General features: G+C 43.2%; 1 long non-coding RNA gene across 1 annotated transcript in view; it reads left to right on the forward strand.

Moving 5' to 3' along the window:
* LOC143832499 (uncharacterized) overlaps positions 1-17,561 on the forward strand; it is a 133,180-nt gene continuing 115,619 nt past the window's right edge. Inside the window, exons 1-3 of the long non-coding RNA XR_013229289.1 lie at positions 1-259; positions 7,297-7,421; positions 11,765-11,844. This is a non-coding gene — a long non-coding RNA (uncharacterized LOC143832499). The remainder of the gene's footprint in view (positions 260-7,296; positions 7,422-11,764; positions 11,845-17,561) is intronic.

Here is a 17,561-nt window from a genome sequence, read left to right on the forward strand (position 1 = left end):
CCTTGCAGGGAAACGCGTATCCTTCAATTGCTTTACTTTGCGGTACATTTTGCCGCTGCGGCAGCTGAAAGCCTTCGCTGGCTGTGAGGGTGCCTGCCTGCCGACCCCCTGGAGACCCCGCAAGCATTTCAGAGGGCTCTTTCAGGCGCCCGCTCCCCTAGCGATGGATTTTATGGAGATCCACCGGATCGCCTTGCGAGCGCCTCGGCTGGCAGCCGCAGGGGGCAGCGGCGCAGCGGCGGGGGCGGACGGAGCCCAGGTGAGATTTCCGCACGGCGAGCCTGGACTAAGGCTAAAGAAGGGACATGCCTCCCTCGCGGGGGGATCCGGCTGCCTCCACCACGCTCGCCGGGCGAGGGAAGCCTCCGTCGATCCGTTCACCCGGGCGGTCTATTTTTGTCTCCCTTTTTCCCAGCAGCTCGCGTTGGTTGGTGGTTGTTTGTGCGAGTGCGTCCCGAGCTCTTTTGGAGCCCACGGGGGTGATTTGAGGGTCGGGGCTCTCCGCGAGCAACCAAACTGACCCAGTGCCCGGAAGCTTCAAGGCCGCCTCCCTTTCCCTGATCGGGGGAACAAGAACCACAGCAAAAAATTCTAGCCTCAGCAGGTTTTTGGCAAGCCGTTCTTTGGGAATTCATCGTCTCGCCCGAGGGGTCGGAAAGAACGATCGGCATCTCTTTTTAAAGAATCGGATATATTGAGAGAGAGAGAGAGAGAGAGAGAGAGAGAGAGAGAGAGAGAGAGAGAGAGAACGGGGAAGAGAGAAAGAGTGAGAGAAGGTAAACTTCTTACACTGTGAAATGGGCAGGTATAAGCTGGGGAATAAGTCCTATTGAAGTCCGCCAAGCCAACCGACCGACAAGCCGTGCATGACTTCGAATTGCAGCGACATGCGAGCACTTGGGTGGATCAGGTGAAAAACCATCGAGTGCAACAGTCGCTTCCCAACAGCAGGAGCCTTCAGCCAGCTGAAAGGCAGAGGCCGAAGGGATGAGAAGGACCCCCCCCCCCCTTCCTCCTTCCCAGGCTTGTTCAGAGGGCAAATAAGTGTTGATGGCATTGATAAACTTGCCTCATCAAGAGCTGGCTGCAGATTGGCTCCAATGAGTAAACAGACTGGTGTGTGCTTGTGAGCAAGCAATTTGTGCATGCACAGAGAGAGAGAAAGCACAATAGAAACGGTCCAGAATTTGATTTCTGCCAAGGCACCAGTGACTCTCTCTCTCTCTCTCTCTCCCCCCCCCCCATTTCTACTGTATCCAAACAGGGCTTTGATTGACAAAGCACTTTGGAGAGTCTGATACCCCTGGAGCTTCCCTGCATTGTCTTGGAGAACCAGCCTGAGGCAATTGTTGGAACATCAGACCTGGGTGGGGGAGCTCAAATCCTCACTCTGTCATGAAATTAGCTGGGTGACTTTAAGCCAGCCACTCTCGCTCAGCCTGAACAACCTCACAAGGCTTTCATGTCTGGGGACATTGGTAGATGTTGTTTCTTTCCCCCTCTGTGTGCAGCAAGGATGTCATTTGGTTTGGTTGAACAAATGTAGGTTTGGGTTTTATACTCAATGCCATGGTGCTATCAAAACCTAGAACAGCTAAATTATTGTCTCTGAATGACAGCTTATTTTGTGCAAGCTCCCTTGATGGATCCAGGAGGACTACTGCACACAAGAAAGCTTTGAGGCAAATGGTGCCCATGTGTTTAGTTAAAAATTACATTTTGCTTCTTTGATGGGATCTTTGCTCATCTTCCTGGTATGCATTTTATAGGAAAACAATTTGACCACTAACATAATTAAGTAATAATTAAGGAAAGCACTGGGAGGGAGCCTTGGAGACCATTTGTGATGGTATCATTAAAATCATTAGTGGTCATGCCCAAGAATGTAAAGGGACACATTATGTTCAATAAGCAAATGATGTCCTTTTGAGAAATACTGAAATAACATTCCATTAAGAAACAATTTTCCCCTCTGTATAATTTGGTGGCGTTTACCCAAGACATGTCAACAAACAACCAAAACAAAACCCTGCTTGTTTGCATGTAAATGGAAGAGTTCCTTTGTTCACAACGGATCACTTAACATGAGACTTCTAGTGCATGGCTAGCAGTCATGGTAAGATTGCTCCAAACACCAGATATGGGCTAGAATGATCAGATCACAGTCCACTCCAGTTTTTGCTGCTTTCCTTCCCATTGAGTTTATGAACAGACCAATATGAGAAGAAGCTCATAATAAAAGTAAAACCCAGTTCTGTTAGAAATGTGAACAAACATTCAGCCTGGATCTTTTATTCCAGGATTGCAGAGTATACTGTCAGAAAGGCAAAAACACCTGTGTGAGTCAAGCAACACATTCATTCACTGAATAGAACACACACACACACACACACATATAGCATGATGAAAATGAAAATAATGAATTTTATTCTGCAATTATGCTTCTATGATAAGTAGAATTTGGGTTGATTCACGGGAAGCTTATTATTCTGTAATATTTCATCAACCTAGGGACTTGGGGAAACAATAAATGGGAATAATCTGAGAAGATCTGAGAGACACGTCTTTTGTAAAAGTGTGACTTTGAAACATCTTTTTTAATTATTAAAAAAACCCACCTACAACCTCAAAGCCTCCATAAACTACCATTATTAGACAGAATTATTTGATCTTTTATTATTTGATCTTTTAACACGTGGATCAGGTAAATCATGATTCTACCCTATCCCATCCCATGCATTGGGCAAGCATAACTGTAAGTTGCTTTGTTGGAGGTAGCTAAAAGGCTAGTAGGAACAGGATCTAACCCTGTTCCCCTTGAGAGGCATTGGAAAAATTTTTTGCTCATTAAAACTAGTTTCCTAAAAATTTAAGAAAGAGTGATAGCATTTACGATATGCAGGACACAGATAGCCTGGAGATGATAATGGTAGAAAATTTGAAGATTTTAACATTTTTTTATTTTAATTGATATTTTTTTGGAAATGACAATGTATGCAATTTTTACTTACAGGACTTTAATTGTATTATTTATAACTTGGCATATAAAATGTACTATTTGATGTATTTAAGAAATGTCAAAATAAAAATGCCCTAGATTTCTATAAGCAAAACTGCAAGTATACACTGTACGAGAGGAGCAAGACCAGATAATTTTTGTCATGTGGTGGAAAAAGAAAAAAGTTAAAAACAGAAACCCATTTAGTATTAAACAAAAGGAATGTGTTACTCCAATGGAAAGAGGTTCAAACAGTAAGGACTAGGAGCATATTTGGATGTCAAGTTACACTTTATAACGTTGAAAAAACTATAGTATAAGTGTATATGTTAGAACACATCAATTGTGCACAAAATTAGTCACATGTATTATTATTATTATTATTATTATTATTATTATTATTATTATTATTATTATTATTATTATTATTATTATTATTATTATTATTAATGAGATGTACTGCCCCTCTCCATATGCAGGCTCAAGGTGATTTACAACAGGTGTCACTCGTATATCATTTTAAAAATCACAGTTATTTTTAACTTAACTTTTAATTATTAAAAACGTACAGTGCTTCGCTACTTCTGCTCATCAATTAATCGATCTACCTCCTAGTCCATTTCACAGAGAATATGGTATTTTAATCAGATTCTAAACAATTAACAGAGTTGGAAATATTATATATTTCCACAGCATATACAGTAATTATAATTATTTAATGCTATAGTCTTGCATTAAAAATATTTCATACTATACATTTTGAATGAAGCTCATTAAAAATGCTCATTACATGCATTTCACTCGTGTCAAATGGATGTCAAATGGATGTCTCTGGAATTTGTTTTTCAGTGCTCCACCAACATTTCCATTTTTAACTGGAAAAATGGAAAAGAAGTGCTCATTATAATAGAAGAATATTATGTCCTCCCATGTTCCTCCAAAATCTTCACAGTTCTAGTAGGGCCAAGTTACACCCTTCTAAGCAGAGGTACACCCTTCTAAGTCCATTCAATAAATGTAGATGAAGGGTACAACAAAAAATAATTGTAGATGAAGAGTGTGATTCTTCTTAGGACTGCACTGTCAGATAGCTTGACCTCTTTCCCAGATATGTGATCTTTCCCTGACCTGGTGGTATGAGATGAGGGCCTTGATGGAACTGGTGCAGTTCTGCAAGATGGAGCTCTTCCACTAGGTATTGGGTTGAGGCCAGGCCATGGAGGTTCTGGGGTCCCTCCTCAGGATATCCAGTACATCTAGGACAGGAGGTACCTCCTCCCCCTGAAAGGAGTGTAGGGGGAAGGCATTTTTGGCCCACTGGTGGGCTGGAAGGGAGGTAAGATGGATTATGCTGCCAGGAATTTTATAATTATATAATTTATAATTATATAAAATATAATTGTTATTTTACTAGGGTTTTAGTGTAAACCACCATGAGCTGGCTTGGACGGGGAATGGTAAATTAACAAACAAACAAACAAACAAATGGTGTGTACCTGTTGCTGCAGGGCAAATGCATTATTTTTACTTCCTATCCCTTGTGTTAGTAGGGAAAACTACTTAGTTCACTTTGCAATGAAGCCAACAAACAGCAATCTCTGATGTACTTTTTTGTATTATGGATTATTGTATACTGAGTCTTCTCCTTTTACAAGATCAATTGATAATATGTTGCTTGCAAAGTGACCTCCCTGCCATGCCCATAACCTAGCAGAGAAGGAAGGCAGGTATGATGAAACAAATATTTATGTTGAGGCCAAACCATATAGTTTCCCTGAAATTAAAATTTAATAAAACCCCACATTTGGTGTGTGAATATTTACCTCATTCAGTGTTCACGTGCAACAACTATAGATCTTAAAATCTCTTTGATTGTTTAGTTTTTGGCAAGTGCCTGAGATCAAACAGTTATTAACTGGCAGCAGGGAAATATTTCCCAACAACATCTATCATGCCATCTATCATATATATTTGAGGCAGCAGTGTTTTTGCTTTCCATCCCACAGAATTGAAACTCTCAAGTATATCTCATACCCAAAAAACAAAGAGGAAATAAACTTTATTATATAAGCAAATATAATATAGGCATCTCTATCATACAAGGCATATAAGGATACAATATGTATCCATTTTTAACTTTTGTCTTTTATTCAACTTGAATTATATTCTTAGGAGTTATACCCCTTGTCCAAAGGACCAATCCTACCAATTTTCAGGCAAAGAAAGAAAGAAAGAAAGAAAGAAAGAAAGAAAGAAAGAAAGAAAGAAAGAAAGATAGTCAGTTTTATTTTTCACTTGTACGTCAGCCACAGAAAGGAATGTAACACCCCAAAAGAAGCATGCAGCAGGCCACAGAAGTGAGGGAAGGTGACAACAAGAATAGCTGCAGGTAGTGCTGCAGAGTGAGCCCAGAAGCATGCATTTGCCGATTCAAGAAAGCAAACATTGGCAGGGAAATGATAGTCAGCTCATTTTTAAATAGACTTCCAAAAGCAGTCCCTAACACTACAATAACAGTACAGAAATAGTGTGCCCAGAAATACATAATCCTCCCTGGAAGTGGTACCAATATGTATCCTGCTGGTTGGTTAGCCTGCCTGTGACTTCCATTGTCTAATTTCACTTTCCCATTGCCCCTTTCACACAATCAGCGAGGCTCTATAATACTGAGGGTTAATATACTTTCTCAATCATTAATACATCTAGGTTCCAATCTGGTCAAATTTGTGGATACTGGAGCCATTTGTGGAATCTGGAGCCATGAAGAGACAAGAAAGATCTTTCAACAAATCTGAAAAAGTCCCAGGCTTGCAGTAAAATCAGAAATTGAAAAAGGAATACTGAGATTATCCCCCTTCACCCAAATAATAAAAGCAGAGCCTGTCACTTAAATAAATTAATGTCCTTCAGGGACTATTCTGAGGGTTGCTAGGTAATCACAACAGTGACAACCACTGTGCCTTCAAACTCTGATGTTTGTCAGTGAATGGTGGGGGCTTTTGGGGCCTTTGAATGAAAATTGGGTCCAGGACTGGGACCAAGTTGTGCCACCACACAACTTGTGTGGCTCATCCACAACTGGCTGTTCAACAGCAGTCACCCCACAAAAGTCAGTATGATGTGGTGGTTACAGTTTCAGACAAAGACCTGGGATACTCAACTTTGAATCCCCACATTACCTTGGAAGCTCCCTGGGTGACCTCTTTGTCTGATCTCCTTCACAAAGTTGTTGTGAGGACAAAATGGAGGGGAGGAGAATGATATAAGCTGCTTTGGATTTCAATTGTGGGAAAAGGCAGGTAGAATGAAGAAAAAAGGCAGTTAGAATGAAGAAAATGCAAAATAAATTTAGCTCAAGATGGTGAAGCAGATAAAAGGGAGGATGGTTGGTGGGCTGGGGAGAGAGAAGCAAGCAAGAGAGGGTGGGGATAGGGATACTGCTAGAAAGAGGAAAATGTGGAAATAGTGTGAGGAAGGGGAATACCGAAGAAAGTGAGGTGGCTCCACAACTCTTTGTGGGTTCCACACTATACAACTAAGCCATAGTTTTCCCAGGGAGGGGTTGCTGGTGGGAGAGAAAGAGGAAAAGCTGAAGGGGGCTGATAAAGGTAGGTTGGCTGGTGGATGGGAATGAGAGTGGGAAACAGGAAAAGGGGAGAAGCTAGGGGGGATTTCAGAGATGGGAAAGAGGACATGGTGTGGAAATGGAAATTGAGAAACCTCCCACAAGTACTTGCCCAGCCCCTGCTTGTTCCCTCTAAATGCCATCCAATTTTACATTTGGATGCAATACATCCCTACATTTTAAATATAGGGTGTATACGATTTGGATTAGTTTATGTCTGATTGCACTCCCCTTGTGAATAGTCAATATGAATATTACAGAGGAGAACATTGGGGAGTAAATGTATTCCATCCTGATGGTGAGGTGCTATTATTCTGCTCCATATCCAAACAGGGACATGTATCTTTCTTTTACTACTACACAATTTCTTTTACTCCTTAATGCATAATCTGACATGTTTGCTATGCACCTTTAACCGCAAAAGTAAACTTGTTGCTCCATGAAGCAATTAAATGTGTACCCTTCAACAGATCCCTAAAATAAACAACATAAGCACATTTGAAAGCACCAGCCATTAAATGTTGCAACCTGTGGGTTCTAAGAGAGACAGATTGTTTGTAATTATGGTTATTACTTGCATACTAAGAGAGAGTTGGGAATATGGATCAAAACAGACAATGTCAAAGGAATAATTTCATAATTAAAGATGACAGGCATTTGTTTTCTATCCTAGGTTAATTTTGGGTAACATTTCCTGGAGGAAGAAGAGATTGAGAGATCATACCAGTCCCCTTGTGGAAACCTGGTAGATTCATTTGGCTTTCCAGCACCCAAACAAGGAGAACATCAACATGACAGGCAGGTTGACAACATGGTTGACTGAAAGTCTGAACTAATGGTAGCTCCAAAAGTTCCTTGCTCTGTCACTCATTTGCATTTAGGCTTCTTGTTTCACTCCGATCTTATCCAGCAGGCTTCTTAATTCAGCAAAAGATCTGTAACAGCTTAAGGACCCGTTCCAATTTAGACAGGGAAACGGTTGAGGAGAAAGCCAGCCACACTGCAAGCTAGTGCTGCTGAAAGTACTCAGCTCAGACCTTGCCAGCAGGACAAGCAGAGTCGCCCCCCAAAAAAGAAGGAAAATTAAATAAGGGCTTTCTCTGATATTTTCCCTGAGGGCAATAGAAAAATTGGAAAAGAAAATCCTGAGAGACATTTTTTCTTTAGAATGCATACAATGCTACTTAAGGGAATGGTTAAGCATGTATAGCATGAAAAGTCTGAGAGGTTTTCCAACTTTTTCCAAATGGGAACACTTGGCATAGCACTAAACACCCTTCTTATATGGTAGACCTATAGAATATTTTAAATATTTTTTTTTTGTTTAAATGAACGATGAAATATTTATTCTTTTTGAGTAAGGAAAAAAAACTCCTTGTCTAACAAAGCATTTCACTCATTCCAGATGTACAGCATGACAAAGTCTAAGGAGTTTTGTTACAAGAACAGTGACTAAAGTTACATTATAAAACAATGTTTTGGAATAGCTATCGTGGTGTTAACACAGGCCAATGCTTACTTTCTGAGTGGAATACAAGCCTTCTTCTTTTGATAGGCAGAGATGGTTCGTAACAGATGTCTTGCTGCCTATGCAAGTCATTCTGGCTGAACAACCCACAAGTTAGGCAGCATTAGAGGGGCTACTTAGTAATAAACACATCTGAGTTGAAAGTGGGGGTGGGGAGGAGGCCTCTGCCTTCCCTACAAGGTGCTGACTGCTAATCAGGTATGTTCAATTGCCCCTGATGTTCTCATTACACTTGGTTCATGAAGCTCAAAACAATCCAATTGGATTGCCAATACGCCAACTTTCCCTATCCCTGTTCCATCTCTTGCTCCATGTTTAAAATAATCTGTAAACCGCTCCTGTGGAATGGTAAAAATAAAGCAGTAAGGCCTAGGTGGGAGGAGAAAGGGGCGGGATGAGTCCGTGATAAAAACTCAGAGGGACCAATTGGGAGCCGCAAAGTGGCTCCCAATTGGCCTGTCTGAGTGTCTGTCCAGGGCCAAGTGTCTGTCCGGGGACAATTGGCCCGTCCTGGACGCTGGGGTGAGGGGGCCGGGGGAAGAGGCTTCACTGCCAGGAAAGGACCGATGCAGCGGTCCTGCTTCTTTCCCGGCGGCGAGCCCGGGACCTTGGGCGGGGAAGGGGGTGGCGGCAAGGGGGTGGCAGTGGGCCTGCTCCTTTCGCCATGCCAAAGCCGGGACCTCAGGGGGGGAAGGCATCGGCGCAGCGAGAAGAGTAGGCCCGGTGCGTTGGAGATGCATCGGGCCTTCTCCTTTCGCCGCGCCGAGGCTGAGGGGTAGGGGGGTAGGGGCAGAAAGGCTTTGCCACGGCAAAAACAGCAGACCGGCCATGTCGGAGACATGCCGGGCCTGCTCCTCTCGCCGCGCTGAAGTCGGGACATCGGGGGGAGGAGGGCTGAGGAGAGGGGGCGGTGGGGATGCTATGGTGGGGGGGCCCGCAAGGAGCCCTCCAAGACCCCCGGCCCCACCGGCACCCATGCAGTACCCCTAGTCAGTTTTATAAAACAGGTGTTTCAATTCTGCTGTGTGTGTGTGTGTGGAGGGGGAAGCTGCACAGCTTGTCTCTCTATTCTAACCTTACCTATTTTGCTTGGCCGACACAATGTTTATTGGGTTTGGATTGCAAATATTTAGTGCACATATTTTGGCTAATGCTATATTTTAAAAGGTAAAGGTAAAGGTATCCCCTGTGCAAGCACTGAGTCATGTTTGACCCTTGGGGTGACGCCCTCTAGCGTTTTCATGGCAGACTCAATATGGGGTGGTTTGCCAGTGCCTTCCCCAGTCATTACCGTTTACCCCCCAGCAAGCTGGGTACTCATTTTACCCACCTCGGAAGGATGGAAGGCTGAGTCAACCTTGAGCCGGCTGCTGGGATTGGACTCCCAGCCTCATGGGCAGAGCTTCAGACTGCATGTCTGCTGCCTTACCACTCTGCGCCACAAGAGGCTCTTGTAATGCTATATTTAAGAAGTCCAAATTAGAAACATTTCCCAATAACTGGCCCAACACACCTAGTGGGTGCACGGGGATTCAATTTTCACCAGAGTTGCTGTCCTTGGTTCCCCAGCAGGATCTGGGCAACTAAAGAGATCAGTTCCCCTAGAACAGGGGTGGCCAAACTGTGGCTCTCCAGATGTGAATGGACTACAATTACCATGAGTCACTGGCAGCACTGGCAGGAGCTCATGGTACTTGTAGTCCATTCACATCTGGAGAGCCATAACCTGGCCACTCTTGTCCTAGAGAAAATGACTGCTTTGGAAGGGCTGCATTATACCCTGATGAGGTCCTTCCACTCCCCTCCCCAAACCCTGCTCTCCCCAGGGTCCACTGACCTATCTCCAGGAATTTTTGTACCGAGACCTGAAAAATCTATCTCAAATTCAAGTGTGTTCATTTGTATGAATTGGACTGATGCAGTCTCACACTGCTATCTAGGAACTGTAGTATGAAGAAGAAGACGAGTTGGTTCTTATATGCTGCTTTTCTCTACCTGAAGGAGTCTCAAAGCAGCTTACAGTCGCCTTCCCTTTCCTCTCCCAACAACAATCACCCTGTGGGGTGGGTGAGGCTGAGAGAGCCCTGATATCACTGCTCGGTCTGAACAGCTTTATCAGTGCTGTGGCAAGCCGAAGGTCACCCAGCTGGCTGCATGTGGGGGAGAAAGGGATCAACCATGGCTCACCAGATTAGAAGTCGGCGCTCCTAACCACGACACCAAGTGACCCAGTCACTTCACAGCATAGGTCAGCATGCTAAATGCCACCAACCATGCAGGCATACCAGCAGCACAAATTCTTAAATATAGTTGATTGTAAACGGTGCCTGGCCTACGCCTGATGACTGGGGCATAAATAATCCAAGCAACCCAGTAAATGATGAGTGAGGCTCAGCAGTGGCTCCTCAGCCAGCTGCCCTGCTCAGGGCTGCTGCTCTGCTGATGCAAATGCAGTTTGTTTTGAATTGCAAACCAGTCACTGAGATGTATGAGGTGTTAGATTTGAATGAAATAGATACTGAAAATAAGGAAAGTTCAAATGTTGATCACTTTCCTAATGGCATTTGTCATTTACCCTGAAAAAGACAACATTCACTGTCATTTGCAGGAGCCTTTGGCCAGTTCTGTCTCCCTCCCCTTTACCCCTCTGAAGATTCAGATTGCCAGCTTGCAAAACACCTCCTTGCCCTGGCGGACTTCCCTCACAGAGGAGCTGATCCTGACGGAGCTCTGCCGGGAGTGAGACGGCTTATGAACACCCACCTCGTTGTTCATTTGTGTCTCATCTCACTGCCACATTAAACTTACCAAATAAGGCACAGCTTACTGTTAACTGCTGCAGATGACTTTTCCCTTTCCCCTTACTGCACCTTGTTTATATTGTTCACACAACACTCAACATAAACTGTGACTGTGGGGGCAAATCATGTGGCCACCTCTTTTAAGGTTTTGCTTTTCTATAGAGCTACAATTCCCCTTCCCAAACAATTCTTCAAAACTTCTTTGGGGTTTATTTCACACACTCTCAAAAATCAAAGGTGACCCAGAGAGTTTCTGTAGAGGAGGGGAAAATGACATTGGGAGCTGCTTTGTGCCCTTATTGGGGAGAAAAGCAGGATCTAAGTATCTAAATAAATAACTATTTTGGGGGGTGGGCTGGTGTGTAGGGCACCAGTCATTGTGTCATGGCTCATAGAGACACGTTTGTGATTACCATGAGTCAAGAGGTCCACATTTACTTTCATTCCTAAACAGTATCATTGCTTAATCCATTCATCTAGCAGAGGTTGTACCAAGGTGGACAACACCTGTCAGTCACAAGACCCTCCGCATAACAGGCTTGCTCACTTCCCCAAAAACCAAACCGGGCACCCTACTGTGGAACAGTGCTCAGAAGAGCCACAGATGGCTTCCAAGCCACTGAGTGAGCATCATCGGTGTAGATTGTAGGGGATGATAGTATTTTCAAAGACACAGTTAACAGACAGGTATTATAGCCTTGTCCAATCTGTTGGCATAAGCTGCATAGACATGTAGCTAACAAACATGTTTATTTGTGGATCCAAGTGTGTAGAATTGGTGGTGAGTCAGCTTTCTATTTGCATTTCCTCAGACAAGTCCTGGTATGCGTGGAGCAGCCTTCAAGCACGTGAACTTCCTAATACAGTCTGAAGTGGTGCAGTCAAGAAACAGGTTTGTTGCCTCATTTGCGAAAATTTGGCTCTACGGCAGCAATTACTGTGAGCCATAAAGCGTCCTTAGAGGACAGAGGCAATTGGGAACCTGGTAATTCCTAAGCCTAATGACTATGTTACCATATTGGCGGAGTGGCTATTTAAAAAAAAACCCGCTCCATGAGCTGGCTCCATATTGCTGTTGCTGTCGATGGACAGCTAAGTGGGGCGGCCCTGGAAGGAAGTGACTACTGACTAAATAAAGGAAGCACCACTCTGCTCACCCTTCCAACAGTGTGTCTTCTAGAAACACAAACTTCCAGGGAATGGCTTTTCAGTGGCTGCTGTGTGGCTTGGGCAAAATGTGGACTGGGAAGGGACAATAGGTAACAATCTTGCATCTTTGGAGACACAAGAGACTAGCCAACATCAATTCATAGGAGCTGTTAATTACCTTTGTATCTTACCCTTCCTCTAGAGCAGGGATAGTCAATCTGTGATCCTCCAGATGTCCATGGACTACAATTCCCATGAGCCCCTACCAGAAACTCTAGGGAATTTAGGAAGCTTACATAAAGTTATACCCTTTCCTAGCCACACCAATCCTGTGAAGTAGGCAAAATGGAGGGAGTGACCCAGTGAATTTTGTAGGCAATGGGTGAAGCCCAGCTGCCCATTCTACTTTTCACCATGATGGGATCCACAGGGGCATCCCGCCTTTTCCACTGTGGCCCCATTTCTCTGGCTTTATCGAGTGGTTAAAATATTCTCCCTTGGCTGCTTCTCTATTTGATTCATTTTGGACTGTGAATATGATTTTATCTTTTCACAATCCCTTTGACTATCCAAATTCTCTGGGCCAAAATATGATCTTTTAAATACATTTAAGCAAAGTTACTTGGTGTGGATTTGAACTTGGGTCTCCCTTGTCCAAAGGCAACAGACTAACAGTTCACTTTCAGCCTCTGATTCATCCATTGACTCTATCAATTAGTCAGAGGCTGAAGTGAGTTCAGGGGTGATTAAGCCAGTGCAAAGTGTTAACTCAGTGGTCAGGTCTCTGGGGAGGAGCTTTCCTTCCAGGAGTATTAAGCCCCCCACCCCTAAGTACAAGTGAAGAGGAAGAACAACAAAGTTCCCTTCATGCATTGTTACAGTTCATCGTATTGGACAATGTACTGTTCTGTTTGCCTCCTTTCTAATGAGTATTTCTATGCCAGGGCAATCATGGTCGTTCTGTCAGAACTGCTGCCATGCAATGTCTTTCAGGTCTATTGTAATCTATAGTTGTTGAAGTTTATAACTCAGCAGTAAAAATCTCCTGCAGGCAAAATCTTGGCGAATTAAGTGTCATCACTGAGGTAATTGGTTTTCTTTAAACACCTTGGAAAAAAAATTGAACTTGCCAAAGGGCTATCATGTTTAAACGCCTACACTTCCCTGGGTGGTTCTAGATCATGTATTTTTACTCCTTGCCTGTTGTTTCTTTTTCCCTTCTCCCTACCATCTCCTTCCTCCCCTTACTCTAAAATGGAATCCTAGATGGGTAGGCAACATCTGTTCATGTTCACAAGAAGAGTTTATCTGAAACTTCCTCAAAGCATAAATGTCAGTATGGTCAGCATTTACTGCATTTCAACGTTATCCAAGAATCTTCCAGCCTTTAGTACAACTGTATTCTAGATATCACTATCACACATTCATATACAATATAGCTTCTTGAAGGGAAAGCGAGGCAGAGACAGCCTGTTGACCTATGAACTTCCCCAAGAAATATTTTAAGATACTCTGTGGCATTGCACAATTGGCAGGTCTCCAGAAACACACTCAGATTTGGATATGCTACTATATCTTGAGATTCTATGGTGGCAGCAATGCCTCTAAATATTACAAAGGGGCTTAAATAATAGGTTTGCTTTTGATTGGAAAAAAGGTCAGGCTAACTTTGGTCCAATGTCTATGATCATCCTAACTGAAGTATCTGACCTGACAGCCCAGGGCAGCATTTAGGAACAATTTTACCTATTTCAGCACATATACAGCTGAAATGCTTCTTTTATTTATTTAATATTAGATTTATTTCATTAATTTATACCCTACTTTTCTCCCCAATGTGAACCCACAGTATTGCATGCTCCTCTTTTCTGTTTTATACTCACAGAAACCTTGTGAGGTAAGTTAGGCTGAGAGCATGTGACTTGCCCAAGATCACCCAATGAGCTTCCCTGATACAATTAGGGATTTGAACCTGAGTCTTCCAAAGTGTCTGACACTCTTAACCACTACACCAGACCAACTCTCTCCTACTTTCCGTAGCCATCTAGGAGAGCCTGCACTTTACCATCCCCTGTGACCTGAAATTCTCACTTGTCTGCTCTATAACTTGACACTATAAGTTTAAAGGCTATCCAGATATAATGTCCATCAGTACACTGACAGTATTATCCTATGCCGAGGTATTCCAGTTTGGTGTAGTAACTCTATACAGGATTGCTCTCTAAATCCCAGTCATTTGGCTACACAAGAGGTTTCATTACTTGTTGATCATATGTTGGTTTGGACAGGATCAGAAAAAAAAGTAGTGTCCTCTAAGTCGATCTAAATATCTACCTAGCAGTGGTGGCATAAAAGGAAGGTTAATAAACAAACAAACAAATAAAAACCTGATCACTTAACATTGCCTCCAGATGAATATTTAGTTTTTTTCTGTTTTGTAACTGATCTGAGTGATCACTTGTGGTCATATTTTATGACTCAGCTACAGCACTAGGCCTGTCCAGGCTAATGTCTTTTTAATTTTTCTTGCAAAGAGGCGTCTGAGCACTAACTACCTAATTAGTTACTTCCTGCTGACTGGCCTGACCTCCCATCTTAATGAACTAGTCCCTGTTCTGCTCTTGAGGGGCTTGAAATAACTCTTTGCAGCCCAAGCAATTACAACCATGAAATAAAAAAATGAAAAAAAATGAACAATTCTCTTTGGGCTGCAAAGAACAATTAGAGCCCCCTTTAGGAGCAGGAACTGATGAATTATGGGCCAATTCAGAGGCTGTGTACTTATGAGTTAACAGGAAGCAATTAATTAAGACACTTAGAAGCAGAAGCCTCTTTAAAAGGAGGGGCTAGGAGGAAATGAGGCAGGAAAGCAAGGGACCTTGGCAGAATGTGATGGAACATGTACCTGGCCCATGGGGAATTTTTGTGTTGATTCAATGCCTTGTGGAACCATGAGTTTAATTCTGTTTCCAGGACAGCCCAAGCAAGCCCGATCCCTTCAGATCTTAGAAGCTAAACATGGCCAACCCTGGATTTGGAGGGGAGACCTCCAAGGATTTGGGTGGAAGTTTCTCCAAGGAACACCAGAGGTCATGATATGGAGTCAGACAATGGAAAACCGTCTCTGAATATCCCTTGCCTGGCTTCCAGACAAACTTTGGGTTGCCTGGCTGTACTATGCACATGCCCCATATGATGATCTATTTTCTACGCACACGCCCCATATGATGATCTATTTCTCCCCAGCTGACTGGGGAGAATAATGGCTTAACAGTTCATAGACACTGGTGTGGAAGTGAGATGAGTTAGGTGCTAATAGGACTACTTCTTTGAAAGGTCTAAAGTATAGAGAGGATACACAGAATAGCATCTCTTGCTTTGCAGTTCTGCCAGACGTTGTGCCCACCCACCTTCCTTGACCTGCTGCTGAAAGCAGCAGTTCAGTTCAGATGTACTCAGCAGGGGCAAGGATAGGGCAACAGGGTTAGAAGCAAGATGGGACAAGAAGTTCAGATGACTAACTTCTTTCATGGTTTTTGAATTCATAAGGAGCAAGCTGGCAACCTTCCTTCCTACAACACATGGAGCAGCATCGAAAAGAAAAGGGATCTGGTTTTATTTGGGAGTGTTCCCAGTTGTGTGGAACAGCACTGAACCAGGAACACAAGATGCTCCTCTTGGGATGTTTCCTTGGAGATAAAACACCCAACTATTTCCTAAATTATGTCATGTGGTGGTGTTGTTAGGTGCGAAGTCGTGTCTGACCCATCGCAACCCCATGGACAATGATCCTCCAGGCCTTCCTGTCCTCTACCATGCCTCGAAGTCCAATTAAATTTGCACCGACTGCTTCAGTGACTCCATCCAGCCACCTGATTCTCTTTTGCCCTCAACTGCTCCCAGCAATTTTGCCCTCAATTGCTCCCTCAATTGCTCCCAGCATTAGGCTCTTCTCCAGGGAGTCCATCCTTCTCATGAAGTGGCCAAAGTATTTGAATTTCATCTTCAAGATCTGGCCTACTAAGGAGCAGTCAGGGCTGATCACCTCTAGGATTGACCGGTTTGTTTGCCTTGAAATCCAAGGGACTCACAAGAGTTTTCTCCAGCACCAGAGTTCAAAAGCCTCAATTCTTTGACACTCGGCCTTCTTTATGGTCCAACTTTCACAGCCATACATTGCAACTGGGAAGACCATAGCCTTGACTAGACACACTTTCGTTGGCAGGGTGATGTCTCTGCTTTTTAGGATGCTGCCTAGATTTGCCATAGCTTTCCTCCCTAGGAGCAAGCATCTTTTCATTTCTTTGCTGCAGTCCCCATCTGCAGTGATCTTGGAGCCCATGAAAATAAAATCTGTCACTATTTGCCAGGAATTGAGATGGCCGGATGCCATGATCTTTGTTTTCTTGATGTTGAGTTTCAAGCCAACTTTTGCACAATCCTCCTTCACCCGCATCAAAAGGCTCTTTAGTTCCTCTTCACTTTCTGCCATCAGAGTGGTATCATCTGCATATCTGAGGTTGTTGATATTTCTCCCTGCAATCTTGATCCCAATTTGTGACTCATTTAACCCTGCCTTTCTCTTGATGTGCTCCGCATACAAATTAAATAGGCAAGGCTTTGCCGAACTCCTTTCTCAGTTTTGAACCAATCAGTGATTCCATGCCCGGTTCTCACTGTTGCTTCTTGACCTGCATATAGGGTTCTCAAGAGACAAATAAGATGCTCTGGTATTTCCATCTCTTTAAGAACTTGCCACAATTTGTTGTGTTCCACACAATCAAAGGCTTTAGCACAGTCAATGAAGTAGAAGTAGATGTTCTTCTGGAACTCCCTAGCTTTCTCCATGCTCCAGCGTATGTTGGCTATTTCATCTCTAGTTCCTCTGCCTCTTCGAAATCCTGCCTGTACTTCTGGAAGTTCTCGGTCCACATAATGCTGGAGCCTAGCTTGTAGATTTTTTGCCATGTGGTAGGTTAGGTTAATCCGCATGCAAGATCAGCAGTTTTACTTCCAAGTAGCTCAGCTGAGTGCACAGTCAGTGAACTGTGGCCATGGAAATTCCTTCCAAACTGAAACAAAAACATAGTAATTTGAAATTTGATTCTGAAATTCTCATTAAGCTCTGAAAATTGAGTGGACTGTGTTTGCTACAAGGTATTCCCAAACTTCTCCCATGAATTTTTCAATTTGTACTTTGTAATCTCTCACAACACTTTGCATGCCTTTCTAATTCATCCTTGTTCCTTATTACCTGAGTTGCAGTAGGTAGCTGTGCTGCTTTTAGAATTTAGCTAATGACTTGCAATTCGTACATCTCCTATTTGCAGTTCTCAGCTTCACAATTAATTGGCAGTCAGTTCAAATTCATAATCTCTTCCTTAGCATAATGACCTGAAAATAATTGCAGTTCAATATTAAAGCAACTAGGAATTCAGTGAGACATAGCACATATTTAGT

The sequence above is a fragment of the Paroedura picta genome, chromosome 3 (assembly GCF_049243985.1).
Source record: "Paroedura picta isolate Pp20150507F chromosome 3, Ppicta_v3.0, whole genome shotgun sequence".
NCBI lineage: Eukaryota > Metazoa > Chordata > Lepidosauria > Squamata > Gekkonidae > Paroedura > Paroedura picta.